Source organism: Alligator sinensis, unplaced genomic scaffold, assembly GCF_000455745.1.
Source record: "Alligator sinensis unplaced genomic scaffold, ASM45574v1 scaffold467_2, whole genome shotgun sequence".
NCBI lineage: Eukaryota > Metazoa > Chordata > Crocodylia > Alligatoridae > Alligator > Alligator sinensis.
The window spans coordinates 22888-40199 of NW_005842129.1; positions in this window are offsets into that span (position 1 = coordinate 22888).

Genomic DNA, 17312 nt, shown 5'->3' on the forward strand with positions numbered 1-17312 from the left:
TCCTGGCTTTGACCCTAGGCGGAGTGGGCCAGGGCGGGCCAGGCTGTGGGGATTGCTCCCAGGGCAGGCGGGTCCCACCTACACCCTGGTGGCTCCAGCTTTGGCCCTGCCCCGGGTGCTGGGCGTTGGGAGCCCTGAGCCCCGCTGGGGTGGGGTGGGGGGCAGCCAAGAGAGCCTGGCCCCACTCCCTGCAGTGTACGCTGCACCCAGCCACTTGGCATGGGCCCACGGGGCTGGAGCCGCTGGCTGAGGGCATGGGGCTCCCAGCTCTGAGCACAGGCAGGGTGGGCCGGGCCAAGGGAATCACTCCCAGGGTGGGCGGGTCCCACCTGCACCCAGGTGGCTCCGGCTGTGGCCCTGCTGCAGGTGCTGGGAGCTGTGAGCCCTGAGCCGCACCGGGAGGAGCAGGCGGGAGAGCCTGGCCCCAGTCTCAGTGGCAAGGGACTGCACCAGGGCACTTGGCATGGGTCTGCGGGGCTGGAGCTGCTGCCTGGGACCGTGGGGCTCCTGGCTCTGACCCCAGGCAGGGCGGGAGGTGCTGCTGCTGGGGTTGGGGTCGGGTTCCTCTCCTCCCAGTGCTGCCACCCTCCCCCAGTGCTGGGAAGAGTGGTAGCAGACTGCAGCAAGAGCACTGCAAAGAGCCTGAGCCAGTGCCGGTTCTAGGCTCTTTCCAGTGTTTGGGTCGGGCGGCAGCCTGCTTTTGTCCCGCATGCAAATCTGGGGGCACGCACCCCCTGGGAAGAGCCCGGCACAGCCCCCAAGCCCGCAACCCTCCTGGAGGGCATGTAGCAACAAGATCTGTGCTCCCCAACTCCATGCCCTGCACTTACTGACAGCTCCCCCACCTTTGCTCCATGCTGCAGCCCCAGGAGCAGCTGACGGGCTGCGCCCCTCCCCCCTCCCCTTCCCTAGTCCCAGCCTTACTCGGTCCCTCCCTCACTGCCAATTTTCCCTCGATTTAAACCAATTTTTTCCCTTTTCTTCCTTTCACCCTGATTTCATCCCGGTTTTTATGTTTTGAAGATAAACCCTGAAAAATTTCTGGATATTTTTTAAAAATAAAAACCAAGAATGCAGAACACTATTCATGCAGGAGCAGAACAAGGTGGATATAATCTGTTACTTGTGTGAGCCAGGATGAGGTGGAGCAGACAGGGAGGGGCAGTCCCACTGATGTACTACCACATTGTTCTGCTGCACTTCCACACTCACACTGAGCAGCCTCACCCTGAGAGCTGCAACAGTAAAGAACATACAGCCAGCCAGGTGCAGCAATGCAGCCTTATCTGACCTGAATGGTGAAAGAGAGGGTTTTTAAGAGCTTCTTTGTCTCTCCGTGTTGGTGCTGGGATGTCTTTTCTCCAGGTGTCTCAGTCAAGAGCTTAAAAAGCCAGGGCCAGGGACTAGTCTTTTATTTCTGATCAGTTTCACTTGCCCTACCTCAGCAGTTTCTCTTCCATGATCTCCATGCACATGGCTAAGGGGCTGCGCCTACAGCTCAGGGTTGTACTCCCATGTCGGTAGCGCGATCATTTCAGACTGCAACCGCAGAGGCCCCCGTGGCTAAGAATCAACTGTTGAGTCAGGGTGGAGGAGGACGAGTGCAAGACCTGTGCTGCAGGGTAAGCTAGCTATGTCATGAGTAGGTTGTGTTTGTATGTGCATAGTGCACAAGAAGGAGCAGAAGGAGATTGGAAGGAGGCATTGGAAGCTCCACATTGCTGTGCCCCAGAAGCCCCAAGAGAGGCAGGGACATGATGTCCTCCCTGCTTCCCTCTGGTCTTTGGTATTGACCATTTATCCTCAAGAGGGTAGGCTCTACCTTTTTCAAAGCCAGCAATTCTCTTGAGTGTCAATAAGCCCCAGGGAAGAAGCCAAGGTCCTGAAGCATAGCCCCTCCTGATGCAATCCCTAGGGTGGCAAGATGTGTGCTGTACCCAATACAATGACACACAGATCTCCACTACCTACAGAAGGAGGAGAGTCATGGAAGACCTAGTGAGTTCAGAACAAAAGGAAAAGACCAAGACCATGGCACAGGAGACTGAGGGTAAAGTTACATGTTAGACTATACTAAGGGCATTTAAAACATGAGTGTTTGCCTGTTAAAGCTTGTTAACTCTTGTTAAATGCCCCCTGAGCATCTCAAAGTTTTACCACTTCAGGTGAGGGTTAACTTTGGACCGTGCTACATAGCTCACGTTAGGGGAATTTCAGTTTACAGTCCTCCAGCATCCCAGCCACTCCCAGCCCCCACCTGCCCTCCCAGAGCAGGGATAGAGCCCAGGTGTCCTGGCTCTTAGCCATGCCACTGCTCCCCAGCCCTCTAATAGCAAGTTACAGCTATGCAGGCTGGAAACAGTATTAACCCTCAATTTGTCATTCCTCACAGCACATTCAAATTTTAACATTGCTTAATATTCCATAGATGTGGTATGGTCTAAGTGTAATATGTATTTTCACCCTGATTCTCCACTGCCCTGAAACCACTTGCACCAGTGTAGGGAGAATGTAAAGTGACCTCCTTCTGTTCTGACTGCATTTTATACCAATGCATATATAGCCACTCTGGGAAGCTGATTGTTAAGGCACAAACATTTATTTCAGCCAAATGTGTTCTTTCAGCAAACCAGCAATTCAGTGAAAATGATGCTGGTGGATCTGATGGGGTTTGAGGTGAAATGAGAAGAAGGAACAGCAAATGTTTGGAGATAAATCTCAAGCAATCCCAGTGGCTCTGTGAGTTGCTTGAGTCTGTAAAGGATGCAGGTGGAAAGGAAAGTGCAGAGGAACTTAGCAGCTTATTTGCATTAGTTTACACTGCAGAAGTGGATAGAAAAATAGCTCAGGGTTATGTGTGTTAGTGAGAGGTTTTCAGGAAGTTACAGATACCAGGCAGCAGGGGAGCAACTGAAGAAATTAAATGGTGATGAATCACCTGGAGGGGATGGCATTCACCTGAGAACTGGGGAGGGACTCCAGGAGGAGGTAGCTGAGTTGTTAATACAAATCTGTCATATATCACAACAGTCAGCTGCTGCTCTAGGGAGCTGGAGGAATGCCAACATGTCTCATTAAACAAATGCTACAGGTAGTCCCAGAATTACAAAGCAGGAAAAAGAAGTGGTTACTCAGTGCTAATTAATAGTCTTAATCACCATTATAATATTAATGAGGAACAAGATAATTTATTGCTAAAATGTTGAGCTTTGATGAAACTCCTGGTGGAAGGCATATCTTTGACTAGCTCTGGCTATAATCACTTCTGATGGGCACCATGCTTGGTGCACACAAAGAGATGTGGTCTTTGCTGGACGAAGTATGCCACCTAAATAAGCAATGATTCCGAAGCAGCAGGGCATGGGGCTTGTTTGTAATGAGCAGAAGAAGGGATGGCACCCAGGGTTGTGTCTGAAAGATAATTATTTCTTGCTTGGAAGAGGCTGCAGCTGAGATGAGAGTCCTATTGTGTTGGGTGCTGTACAAACACATAGTGAGAGCTTCTGCCCTGAAGAGAGCAGACAAAGCAGAGGGCTGTTTAATCTAGGAGATTTAGGCTGAGCAAGAGCAATATTTGAAAGGTAATGTTTCAGATTCAGCTAAAATGAAGGTGTATATTTTGGGGGGGAGGGTAGTTAACCCTTGGGACAACTCCCCTGAGGATGAGGTGGGCTCGCTATCACCTGGGCTAGGGACAGACATTACACATAAACCAGTTTAAGTGATCAGAAACTGGTTTAAACCTGTAACAGAACAGACATTCAGTGCACATAAACCAGTTCCAAAATGGCTGAAACTGGTTTGAGATAAACCTGGTTGAATGTAGTATCAGACTTAACTGATTTGGGTCAAACCGGTTTGTGCAATGTCTGTTCCAGACCCCTTGCTGGTTTAAGATAAACCAGAGACCCCCCAGCACCCTGGCATGCTCTCTGGGCTGGGCGGGACTCTCTGCTCCAGCTGGCCAGGCTGGCTCCAGCCCCCTGCTCCCCACCCCAGCACAGACAGGCAGGGGCGGAGGTCTGGCCAGAGAGGGGTTTAATTCCCCCCTCTCTTTGCCACTGGCAGGGACCTGAGCAGGATCTGCCGGTTGCTCCCTCTCCTTCTGCAGCACCAGGCACCATGGTCCCTGAAGCAGAGCAGGACAGGAGGAGAGTTAGTTTCCCATGTACCCCACCCCCTGGCAGCTGGGTCTGCCTGCTGTCGCCGCAGCACTCGCTTCCTGCCTGGATAGGCCCCTGGTTGTCCCCTCACTGGAGGCCAGAGGGAGGAGGAATAACCCCTGTACCTGCCCCCCACCCAGGGGCCTTGCCTGGCCATGCCCCTGCAGCGCTGCCGTACTCCACAGCAGCTCTGCCAGCCCCAAAGCACGCCCCCCACCAGGAAAGTGCTCGTGCTCTAGGAAGCCGTGATGGGCTGCTTCCCATCACTGCAAGTTAACCCCTCCAGGACTTGCCCTAGTACAGAACGAGCGGCGGGGGCCAGGTCCTGTCCCTGCCCAGCAGCTGGTGTGGCAAGTGGCGAGTGAAGTGACAGGCAGCAGCCCATCACGGCTTCCCAGAGGACGAGGCCTTTCCTGGTGGGGGGGGGGGGGGGGGGGGTTTGGGGGGGGGGGTGGCCCCCCCTGCCACATGCTCTGCACCCCATGGTACACAGCCCCCACCGCCAGAGGGGTGGTCCCAGCTGCAGCAAGCACAGCCCCTGGCAGTGTACGAGTGCCGTGGCGACGGCGGGCAGACCTGGCTGCCGGGGTGGTGCAGGGGAAACTAACTCTCCTCCCTGCCCCACTCTGCCTCAGGGGCCATGGCGCCCAGTGCTGCAGCAGCAACGGGGGAGCGTTGAGCAGACCTAGCTCTGGTCCCTGCTGGTGGCTCAGGGAGGAGGGAATTAAACCCCTCTCTGGCCAGTTCAGCCCAGGTTGGCCATGTTACGCCCCCCCTGCACAGTTTTCCCACAGCTTTGCCTCAGTCCAGAGCGAATGTTTGTCCAGATACAAACCAGTTCAGCCTAGGAAGGTTAGACTAACCTGCAAAGGTTGAATCAATTCAGGCTTCTCCTCTTTGAATGTCTGTCCCTAGCCTTGAACTTTAAAACAGGTTTGGCACCTGTAACTTCCTGGCAACATTTCACCAGTACACATAACTCTGGGCTATTTTTCCATCCACTTATGCAGTGCAGACTGATGCAAATAAACTGCTGGGTTCCTATAACTCATGTATAGCGCACATGTTGGATGCAGCACCTGCTAGGTGATGGTTTCTAGTCTGTGCTAGGCAGAATGTTAGAACAGAGCAGAAGCTGTGTTACTACTTTCTATCCAGTGACTAGTAAATGCAAAAAACACAGCTAGGAAGGACGAAAATGGCTTCAGCCCTTCTAAGGCAATGCCCATCTCCTAAGGCTACACTCCTTCTAGCTTGTTCTCTTCCTGACCTGCTTCACCTAGCTTCAACAGAAGGACTGGAAGGTGTTTTTGATGCTACTTAGCCCAAACCTCTGCTGAGAAGTGAGATTTAGGTTCAAGCCCCCTCTGGCAGAGCTAGGGTCTATAAACTAAGTCTCTTAACCCCTGGGCAAGTGCCCTAACCGTGACACTACAGTCAGGCTCTCTCTCACTGTTAAACTGTGTTCCACTACTCCATCAATCTTAAATGCTTTGCTAGACACAGGCACAATTTCAACAGAACAGGAGTAGAGTCTCTCTGTGCCATCCCAGACTAGCCCACAGCCTCCTGGTTAGGGCACTCTCCAAGGGCATGGGAGATTCCCATCAGGCAGAAAAAGGTTTTGAACCTGGGTCCCCCATTCTGGGTAGATGCTTTAATGTCCAGGCTGGGTTCCATTAATGATGGCATTTTGGGGTCACTGGAGAGGAGAAGTGTGGTGAGGTCCCAGGCCTCACACTAGACTGACAGAGACAAACCTACCTACTTCTGGTCCTATCTATTCTTAGCACGATGTGGGTGTGTCTATACAAGACATTGTATTGTTCATTAGACTAATCTAATGAGCAGTAAAGCATTACTGTCTACATGTGTGCAGCAATTCCTGTGCACTAGATGAGTCTAATGCACTTTCTAGTACCTGTAGACATAGGTACTAGAAAAATGGTGCATTAACTAAGTGCTATACTGCACATGTAGATGCTGGGAGCAAATTGTTCCTGGTTAGCCTAAGAAGCAGAGGGCCACAGGCTGCTGTCCTGGCTTGGCAGGATGCTATCTCCTAGCCACATAGAGATTGGACATGTCCTGATCTCCATGTGGCTGGGAAGCAGCTGCTCAGCAGCAGGGACAGCTCTCCCTTGCCCTGTGGAGATCAGGACCACCCTCATATTCCCTGGCTGCTACAGGGGGGGAGAGCAGGGCAGGAGCAGTCCTAGACTGAACTACTCCTGTCAGGAGCAAATTTGCTCCTGATGGGTGTACGTTCAGATGCATGCAGGGCCAGTTTAATGCACCTGAATTTTCTGCATAGAAAATTCCTGTGCACTAGATGAGTGTAAGTCCTGAGGTCCCTTCCAGCCCCTACTTTTCTGTGATTCTATGATTCTATTGTGGAAAGTCTCTCAGGTGGGATTCTGGGGTTGTGGGTTCTGAGTATTTCCCCACAAGGATGGCTGGGACTGGATTTGAGAGGCCATTCTTAACTTGTTCCACAACGTGAGGATTGTGGTTCAGTGAGGATACCAAGTGCTCATCCTAAGTGCATTGAGATCGACCAGGAGAGACAAATGTGCTGCCCCAGCATTTTCACTGCTGACTGGAGACCCTCCAGAGGTCCACCAAGCTGCAGCAGGTGAGATTTAAGTATCCGCAAAAGAAAGAGTACTAAATCAAACTAAAGAAGGGCATAAAATGAAAGAAGGAAAGGAAAGAAGAGCAGCAATTAAAGAGAGGTTAGATTAATATCAAAGACAGTAAGGGATAGAAGATGGCAGCTCAGGGAAGTGTGATTGAATTGACAGCCTAGGGAGATCAGTGGTGGGGAACTGAATCTAGGACCTCCAGATCATACATGGATTCCCATGGCTTGGGCCAGATGGCCAACTCTGAACAGATGACATATTTGCATCCATCGAATCAGCTTTTATACCAGTATAAAAAAGGAACAGCTACACAATGAACAGCTCTAACTAGTATAACTCACTAAAATCTGGGGTAGAATATACCCAGGAAAAGTCATGGCAAAACTGCACTGGTATAATTTAAATTGAGGTATGTGCTGTCAGTCTACAGCTTACCTTGCGATATCCATTTTGTCACAGCAAACACACTATTAACTTCTGTTTGCTACTTGCTGGGGTGGTTCAGGTGCATAGCTGATCTAATAAAACATACCAGATTTATCCAAAGAACCTTGTCTGCCTCTGTCCTTACACCAACACGGCTACAACCTATACCCAAGGTACATAGCTGACAGCCCTGAGACCACAAGTTTAAGACCACAGCAGAAGTGCTCATGCAATGGCTCTGTCAGACTCCAGTGAATCTGTGAATTCTGCTAAATACCCTGTCACAAGGACACAAAAAAGAAGGCTGGCAAGGTTCTGTTATAGTGCCTATTGCAGCTGCTATCCTAGCATAATGAATTGCCCATCTGTTCCAGATCCTGCTTTCAATTGCATGGGGGTACAATATTGATAGAAATGATACTTATGTAACCAAGCCATATACGCAGGCCCTGAGAAGTGGAAGTAAAGTCACAAACATCTGTATGTGATCCAGCTACCAAGGGTGAGAAAGAAACACTCTGACTTAAATGGTCACAACTGTAGGAATAGGATGACCTTTTGGGGGGCATTTTGGGCTTACTAGAGAAGGAAAGGAAAGCCTGAAAGGAAAAGACTAAGTCACTGGGTTGAGGGCAGAACCAGGACTGGGTGAAATTTGGTGATCAGTAGGGAAGCAGTGACTGAAACAGATTTAGACTTGTCCAAGGCTCTTATAGAGGCTGCTAAAGGAACTTGGTGACCTCAAGAAAATAAGTCAGAAGGTGTTGTGGATTAAAAACAGGTTCAGAGGCAGGAAATAAACAGTAGGAATAAATTTCCAGTATGAAAAGAGGTTAATGGCAGGTCACCCTTGGGATCAGAACTAGGTCTGGTGTTGTTCAGGATATTTATTAATGGCCTGGGAGGGAATGCAGGGAAGTGTAAGGTGGCAATGTGTGCTGATGACATAGAGCTATTTTGCTTCTCCAGTCTATTGAGCAAGAAGCTGAATCTGGACCTCCTAAATAGGGTAGCTTAGTGATATTTGTGCCACAGGAGAGAAATGTCACACTAGAAGCAGCTAACCAGAGGGCACCTGCGAGTTTCAATTAATTTTAGCTGCTCTGCATTAGTTTGAACCTTCCTCTGACTCCCTTATGCCCTGGGAAACAAAATCAACTTTTTAAGATGCTCCAGATGAACCATAAATTGTGGGCTTGATGCAGGAAGGTCTTTGGCCTGTATTACACAGGAGGTCAAGCAAGATGGTCTGACTTTTGGCCTCAGAATGCAAAAGAGAGTTTCATTAAGTCTAAGGGCTTGATCCAAAGAGAATTATGGTCACCCCCATGGGGTTTTGCATCAGGTTCCAGAAAAACATAAAGTCTAACTCCTTCTACTTCACTAGCTTCTCCCATGCTACTAGCTCCTCCCAGTTCCCTCTGAAATTAGGCCCATGTGACTGGATGAATTAAAATTTACTATATCACATTGCCCTACTCCCCAGTGCCTCAGAAGTTTCCCACAGTGAGTGTCTGGATACAGTATGTTCTCTCTGGTACAGTGTGTAGCCAGCATGCGGGAAAGCTGCTTGCCTCATCCCATATGGACTGACTCTTTCCAGCCTGTGGAGTGAGTCTGAGCCTCCACAAGTGATTAACGGGGAAAGGATTAGCTAAGGGGACAGCAAAACAAATGATGGGGGGAGAGGAGTGGGGCATGTGGGGACCGTACTGACAGGAGCAAAATGTCAGCATGTCCCTCCTGGGAGGCAGGAGGAGAAAGAACAAAACATAAGGAAACAACGCATGTGAGCTGGCTGGGCAGAGGGGATCCTCTTGGCTTACCTGGCTTTTCTGGAGAGCTGGCATTAACATGGATCTTACATAGCTCACATTGGCAACAGTTACATATGTAGCTAGTGCCATTGGCTTCAGGGGAGCTACTTTGGGGAAGGCATGCTCCTCACTAGGAGACAAGGCCTCCCAAGCTGCTCCTGGGAAAACATCCTGGGATTTTCTTCTGTCATGCAGATATCACACTGATGACAGTCATCTGAGCACTATCAAGGTAGGTATTACACTGTACAGCTGAAGGAAGAATGGCGCCTGCATGGATCAGTACTTTGGATGAGTGGATAGGTACTGAATTATAGAAGTCAGGGAGGAATGGGTGGATGGATGGATAGGTGCAATGCCACTGAAGTTAGTGATGCTTACTTGTCTCCTGCTGTCAGATAGTCTGTGTCCAGAGGTCCCAAAAACTGGCACAAAGCAGAGCCATGATATGTGGGGTGGACACAGTCACTGGAAGAACTCCATGTGCTAAATTGCCTGCCTCTCCCATGCAAGACATGAGCAAGGCAGGACTCAGTGCTACATTTCTGCTTTCTCATAACAGTGAACACATACAGTGCATTAGCAATTCTCCAGTATTTATTACTCCACTCTAGGAATATGCAGTAATAGCACCAGATGCCAATTATGGGCCCTCTGAGAGTGCTCACATGACACACACTCCAGAACTTACTCTACAAGCCCCTCAAGAAGAGTCTCAGCCAGCAGGAACATGGCTGTCTGTTACCTTCTCCCTCTCCCACTGCTCGCCAGACATCCATGTCCTGAATCGCCCTACTGGTTCTTATTCCAAAGCAGCTATTTTAGCTGGTGCTTGGATGCAACTTAGCAGCCCAGAGAAGAGGGGAGCAAGATTGGCTTGGCCTGCCCACTTTGCAGAGACAAGGAAGGGAGCTGGGCTCACAGGCCTGGTCCTGGAGCATGTGGAGAACAACAGCATTCATGGGAGTCTGTCTTGTTCAACAGGATAGAGTGGGGAGTCAGGTACATGGGCTGTGGTCCATGGCAATACAGATGGGAGCTGGGCAGGCAGAACTTTGTTGGTGGAAAAAAAAAGAGCACAGGCAAGCATGTGATCCTTTGGCTCTTCTTTCCAGCTCTTCCTATGGGGAATGGCTCTTCCACCTGTTTCTGCTGAATCTGGGAGGTGTGGCTTGGCCAGGCTGTGGAGTTGCCCTGTCACAGGCACAAGTGGATGGTACACTGCCCATATTTGACTGATGTAACCTAGGCAGAAGCAGTGCTTGCCAGATAACTGGCCAGGACATTGCCCCGGATAGCCATGACCAAGTTAGACATGGGGCTATTTGGACCGTGCACGCGGTAATAATACAGAGGTGCATGTGAGTGAGAAGTGCTGTGGAGGACATCCAACGTTGATGGGAGTTGACAGGTTGGGCATGGGTCTGGGGACTCTCAAGGAAGCCTGTATGCAAATGGGGCAGTATGTATAGAAAATGGGTGGATGGGTATTCTGTGACAGGAGCATGTGTATGTGTGACTGTGTAGGGGGTATGCATAGTAGGAGATGGTGAGGGAAACACAGCAAGATTGTCTATGCAAAGGAGAGGGCAGGGAGTGCAGGCATGTGGAGGACATAACTCTGGCTGGGGAGGATACAGGTGTGCACATCTAGGCCAAGGAGAATCATGGTTGGGGTGGAGACATAGAAAGAACTAGATGGTTAAAGGAGACCTCAAGGGTCACCTAGTGCAAGCCCTAAATATGCCTATTGAGGAAAGCAAGTTTTAAACAAGTTATTGTATTTCCAAGCCAGTGAAGTAACTGCTAGGCCACTTCAGTGTGGGAATATATGCTTGAGTGGGGCCTTGGCAGCCCTTGCTGGGTGAATGAGTCAGTGGGTATGTCTGGTATGGGGAGATGGAAGTTCTGGCATTATAGGGGGACAGCCAATGCTAGTCCTGTGCCCGAAGCATTTTCACCCCATGGCCAGGTCAGTTCTGCTCTGTGCAGAGCCTCTGCCAACGACACTTCTTCAGGGCTGTGAATGGAGGAAAGGAAACAGGTGCAGGAGCCTGTGCTGTGCTGTGCTGTGATTGATTACATGAAGCCAGGGACCCTGAGAGAACACGTGCAGCTGATTCCTCTGCTTGTCTAATAATGCTAATGATTTTTATGTGTATGTGTGTGTAGAGAGAGCTCATTTATATATGTGCCGGGGGACCCAGTTTGCAATAAAGGCTTTTTCCTTCATGGCTCCCCTGGATGAGGATAGAATTGAGTTTGGTTCCAAATCTCCTTTACAGCCTTCACAGAAAGCTAATAAACCCAACTGAAGGCAGTGGTACAGGGAGCTGGTAATGATAAGCACCACTCAGAAGCCAGAAAGATTGGCACATATAGCCGTTGCCATGCTGGGAATCATTTTCCCTGGATTTTGGTCCCTCTGATGCCAGGACAGCCTCGGCACTGGTCACTGGAGTGCTCCAGAGCTTTCCGCAATTCACTCCAGGTATGTACTCCAGATCATTAGCCTCTTCTTTGCAGCTCCCAGAACGTATTCTAGACATTCATTAATTTTTTCATCCCCCTAATACAAATAAGCTCGTATTAGAGCCATTGAACAGATGGGGAGACTGTGGCATAGGGTTCAGCGTGACTTAATGAAGGTCAGGAAGGTAGTTTGACCCAGGAATAGAACTAAGCTCTCCTGACTTACCCTGTTCATGTGCAATCTGCAGAGATAGGTGTATAGGTGCTCTCTCTCTCTTTGGGGCTGTTATTGATGGGTTTATACAAGGTCAAGGGTTCAAGACTCACTGGTCCTAAATCAATGGTAACCTTCCCAGTGACAGCTTTACAGGACAAGCTCCTTTCACTAGGCTAATCCTAGGGCATCTGAAGGAGGAGCTCTGATTGGCTGCCTGGACTCTGCTCCCTACAGGGGTTGAGGTGGTGTCAGCTGTTTGGATTTAGGGGGGTTGGAAAATCTCCTTGGCTGTTAGAAAGGAGGCCCGTGGATGGTGTGAGTTGCCTTTCCCAGGCTGGCATTCTCTGACAAAGCCCTGCTCTGTGCTAGCCTTCCTGGCTTGGAGCACAGAGCAAGTCCATGTTGTGGCCTCCAGACAGTGGTCATGCCTGTTTTATAAATCATTCACACACAGCTGGGGCCAGAGCACCAACCTCTCAGCTCTTGGACTATTGCATGCAAAAGCTCTATGCAAAAGCTCTGTTAGCCTTTGCATGGCACATTCACTGATTGGCAAGCCAGGGCCAGAAGTCAGATGCTCCTGATTTTTGCTGTGTGGTTGTTCACAAGTGTGTATGGAATAAGTTCAATCTCCCCTGGCCAGTTGGTGGCAAGTTGAACCTTGAAGTAATTTGCAGCAACCTCAAGGCACCTTAAGTTGCCCCTGAGACCCCATGATCCCAGTGGATGGGGCTTCATCTCTATGTCTCTTCCTTGGATATGAACATTTAGTGGCCTTGGGGGTGCTGATCACCCTGACAGCCACATGTTTAATATGCACCTTTATGCCCTGTGGTTATGCTGCAGGACACACACTGGATGAATGAGGGCCACCGAGGCAGCCATTAGCACGCTTCTACTGGAATCAGCTCTGCATTGCTGGCTCCCCTGAGATATGAGACACCCCTTCAAGTTGCCAATAAATGAGTAGCCATTAATGGACTGATTGGCAGCTAACAAGGAGAGGGTGCCCTGTTCCCCACGGTCTTGGGGTTGTTTTCACCTCTAGTTAATAGCCATCTGACCCAGCTTAAAGGGCAGAGCAGGTAGGCTCAGATGTCTTTGGCTCTGATATTTTCTTTCATCTCTTGCCAGGCTGCATCTAACTTTCATGTCCCCCTCCTGCCCCTTGAGATCAGCTATGATGCTCAAAAGATCTAGGCGGGTTTGATGTGAGGGACTCACTCCCTCTCCTGCTTTGCCTGCCCAGCCCCCCACCTCCAGCTTTCATTTCAGTCACAGCAATGAGACACCCAGCAAGTCAGAGAATCTCTAAGAAGGTGTTTCCTGCTGCTTATCTACTTTGGGGTGTATTGAAACCTTTAATCTAGATCACCAGATGGAAATCATGTGAGATTTTAGAAAGGTTTTCAACACCAAGCCGAGGTTAATTGTTTTGGAATCACTGGCGATATGAGAATGTAGGACCGGAAGGGGCCTGCTAGCTCATTAAGTCCCATCCCCTGAATTCACAGGCTAACATTAATCAAAGAAATCTCCCAGATCAGCCTGTTGTACCCTCACACACAGCTAGGAAGCACAATAGCCAACCCCCCATGAACACTTATCCCAGAGCAGATGAGGGCCCTGCCAGTACCTTGCCATTGCAGTGAAAGGAAAAAGTGTTATTCTCCAAAATTCAGTCTATAATCATGCTCTGTCCAAAAGCCATATTCCACCCACTAATGACAACAAATGAAATTCCCAAATGAGACACCACTCATAAGAAATTATCTGTCCTTTGCAGTTCACTCACCTCTCTCCTTTCTGACATGCTATTCTTCATTGGACTGTCACCGTTGTTGGATTTCAGTCTCCACAACAACCCGTTGGCACGAACAGTGACAATCGCTGCCTGAGCAATTCTTTCAGGCTCTCTGCAGACTCCGTTGCATTTGTTGCTTTCAGGCTACGATACAGATGTTTTCCTTTGCAACCATAATGGCTAGCAAAAAATAAAGATTTGTTTTTGAATGAAAGTTTCAATTATGTAGCACAAGAAGGAAGCCAGCAGGGAAAAATGCCAGCTTGTCAAAATGCCCAGTAATGGGTCCAGTCTGATCTGTGTGCATGTGTGTGTGTGTGTTCCTGAGCATGTGTATTTTATTATGGGAGGGAATGGCTGTTTCAGAAATTGAGTGGGTGTCTGTGTTTGTGTTTGAGACCGGGAGTGTATCTTTGCCTGTGTTTATGTTTCTCTCTGTGTACAGTATAATGAAAAAACACAAGAGGGTAATTGAGAGAAAGAACAAGCAAAACTGTCATCAAAAAGAGTTAAAACAGCCGCCAGTTCTGTTTGGAAATGCTCGTTCCATCTGTTCCTTCCACTGATTGATGCTAATGCCCCATCAGAGGAGCGGGGACAGTTTGAATCAGTTTGGTAGAAGGCAATTGATAGCATTTCCTGTGAGAAGCAAGTTAACAAGCCTGCTCACCGCAGAGACACCACCGTGCTCAGCGCTCATTAGCAAAAATGGCCAGGAGCATGAATCATCCCCAGCTCCCCCCTGCCTGCCCAAAAGAATAAATCTCTGCATCCCAAACAGGCCTTGGCCACCCATTGCCTGAGCAGAGCACAGTGAGGGAGGGAATGCAGCAGCGAAGGGGCAGATACAGCCTGTCCTGGTTGCAAACCCTACTGTGCTCTGAACACCACAGTACCTTTTGTTTGAGAACATTCAGTGTCAGACAAAGGCTCCTGTGGGGAAGCTTTGATTCCCCTGCTCTTCCTGATGAAACGCCTGATGTATCTGAACTATTTCATATGGGCCCAGGTTTCCTGCAGAAGACATGGCATTTCCAAGTTCATACCACACAGGTTCTGCAGCCTGCAGTAGAGAGGAGAATGCTGAAATACCACTCCCTTCACTGGATCTGTGACCCATCTCCAGCCTTCCTTGGACCCTCCTGTCCCCGGCATCTGTGCTTTTGCTGGAGTGGTCCTATGGAGAGCCTCTACCTTGGAGTAGCCCTGGAGCAGTTAGATTTATAGCCAGAAGACAGTTGGAGTTGAGCAACACAAAGACCTGTCTTGACAAAACTGAGAACCTACATCCATTGTACTGGATGCCATACAAACATACAATAGCGGACAGCCCTTTTCTGGAAGCTTAGAATCTAAATAGATAGACAGACAAAGGGAAGGGTATGCTTGAGCGTGAACAGAAAGACTTGTTGGAGCCATCAAAGGTGGAGTCAGAAACCAAGAGGCTTGTTTCAAATAGGAGAGGAAGTTGGCCCTGATGGGGAATCACAGCATGAGATAACTGGGGACCAGTTGGATACCATAATCATCAACAACTTAGCTTAATTACAAACTAATTTCCTCAATTATACCCTATGCATGAGATTTCAATTAACTTTCACTGCATGGAAAGTTTGAGGAGCCTGCTTCCTTCCGTCGTTAGTATCATTTGGGACAAAGACTGCTGCGGATGCTAAATTTCTGAAAGGACTTGGGGTTTGAGTCATTTTAGCTCTTCAGCCAATTAATAGATTTACTTGTAAGTTCTCAGAAAATGCCCTCTGCATACAATGAGTCCTGGCTGTCAGCTGGGGAGGAGATGCTATATTCATTGTACCAAACAGAGAAGAAATCCTTGCTTTCAGGGAAAAAGTTCAGCCCACCCTTCATCATAGTACTATGGGCAGCATTTCTACTGTGAGCTTAACTTTATAGTTGGACTAGTCCTGGTCAGGGCCTAGGAGCCAAAATGGAGATTGCTGTTTTGAATTGACAGCTAAAGGGAATGAAGAGGTGCTGGTTGCAGAGGTACCTCCAGAAAAGATCTCAAGGTATCTTCAGCTAAGCCCTCCAAAAGGGGAGGCAGCTGGGATTGGAGGCTGCTTTGGGAACTGTGAACCTCAGCTCACTGCTAATTTAGCCAAACTAGCAACCTGTGTCCCCTTTCTGGTTTTTGTCATTCCTCTCTCTCCTCCCCTGTAATTCTGTATGTTCAAACATGTAAGATGCTTGTGATAAAGAAAATCGGGGCATCATTTCATCAGGAGTGCCCAGCTACTAGGGCTGGCCAGTGATGCTGACTGAGGAATGACTATCACCTCCCTTGTCTAACACAGAGAAGAGGAGGAGGGTGTCTTTTTTTTACCTCTTTGGATCCTGCACAGATGAAAACAGATTGATACCTAGGCAAACAGCCTCTTTACAGCCACTGCTGATTAGATAAGGGCAGTCTGGGCTGCAGGTAAGGAAGGTGTGTTTCCTTTAAGCCAGGAAGAAGAGACTGCACACAAAACAAACGCTGATAAGATTGCTGCAAGTTACCCTGGGCCTTCCATTTCCTGCTTGGGCTGCTAGAGACTTCAGATATCCCTGCCTCCCTATAGAGGAATGAGGTCCAGTTACCAGAAACCTGCTTGCCTCTGGATGTGACTTTCTTCCAACTGAGCCAGGCACTCTACAGGAGGTGGCATCATAAAATCTCATCTTAGACTTATACACACATCTCAGGCATCTTCAGGCCAGACTCAGAGCTAGGCACCCTTGGCATGCCAAGGCTGAGCAAATTTAAGGTGACTCCATTTTAGATTCTCTTGTCACTACTAATGGAAACCAAGCGGCTTATTTAGTCTTGGTTTAGCAACATTAGTCATCAATGTTGCTAACCTGAGAGGTAAGCATGTGGCAAATGCCACCTTCATACAACTTCCCATCACAGCTCAGGTATCTTGGACACACAACACATTTGCATCTGTGTAATCTGCCTTTATACTAGTGTAAATAAAGAGTGGGCACATGGTATACAGCCTTACACCAGTGTAACGTACACCAATATGATATAGAATTAACCCAGAAAGAACCAGGAGTAAATATCCACTAGTATAGGTTATACTGCTGTATGTGTTGTATGTCTGCAGTTACCCCAGGATAGCTATTTGCATAAGGCAAATCCTTGCCACTTAGTGGCCAGGTTCTATAATAAATACCTGGGGCTAAATCCTGTGCTATGTTCATATGCCTAAATGGCACTTACACAGGTACAAAACTGTAGGCTGGGACACTGGTGACAGATCAGTTTCTAAGTAGCTATACTGGCTCTGCGCTTTCCTTTTGGGCCTGGTAGTAGGCAGTTCCCCAGCCAGGTGGGTGCCCCAGACAAATGGAGTTGCCCACATATGTGTAAAACTGAACAAGTCCCAAAATGTTGTTACAAAAAAACCATGAGTGGGGAGGAAGGAGCACAGTCCTGCCACCTTTTAGCCCTTTGGGGAAGCTACCCAGGGATCAGGAGACTTAGGTTCAAGGCCCTTTTTACCCAGAGAGGGTCACAGGCTAGACCTTGCTTGGAGCACTCTGCAGATTTCCTGTTAAAGCTGGCTCACTGGGACCAGGAAGGAGCCAGCAAGCTGCAGAGGGAGGGTGCATTAGGTAGGTGGATAGGATACTGCCCTGGAAGAGAGGGGTTCTGGGATTCTACCCTACACATCTGTCCCCAGCAAATTTAAACCTGTCCTGGTGCTGTTTACTCATCAAATGCAGGGTGCAGTGGGTCAACTTTGAGAGGGGTGGGAG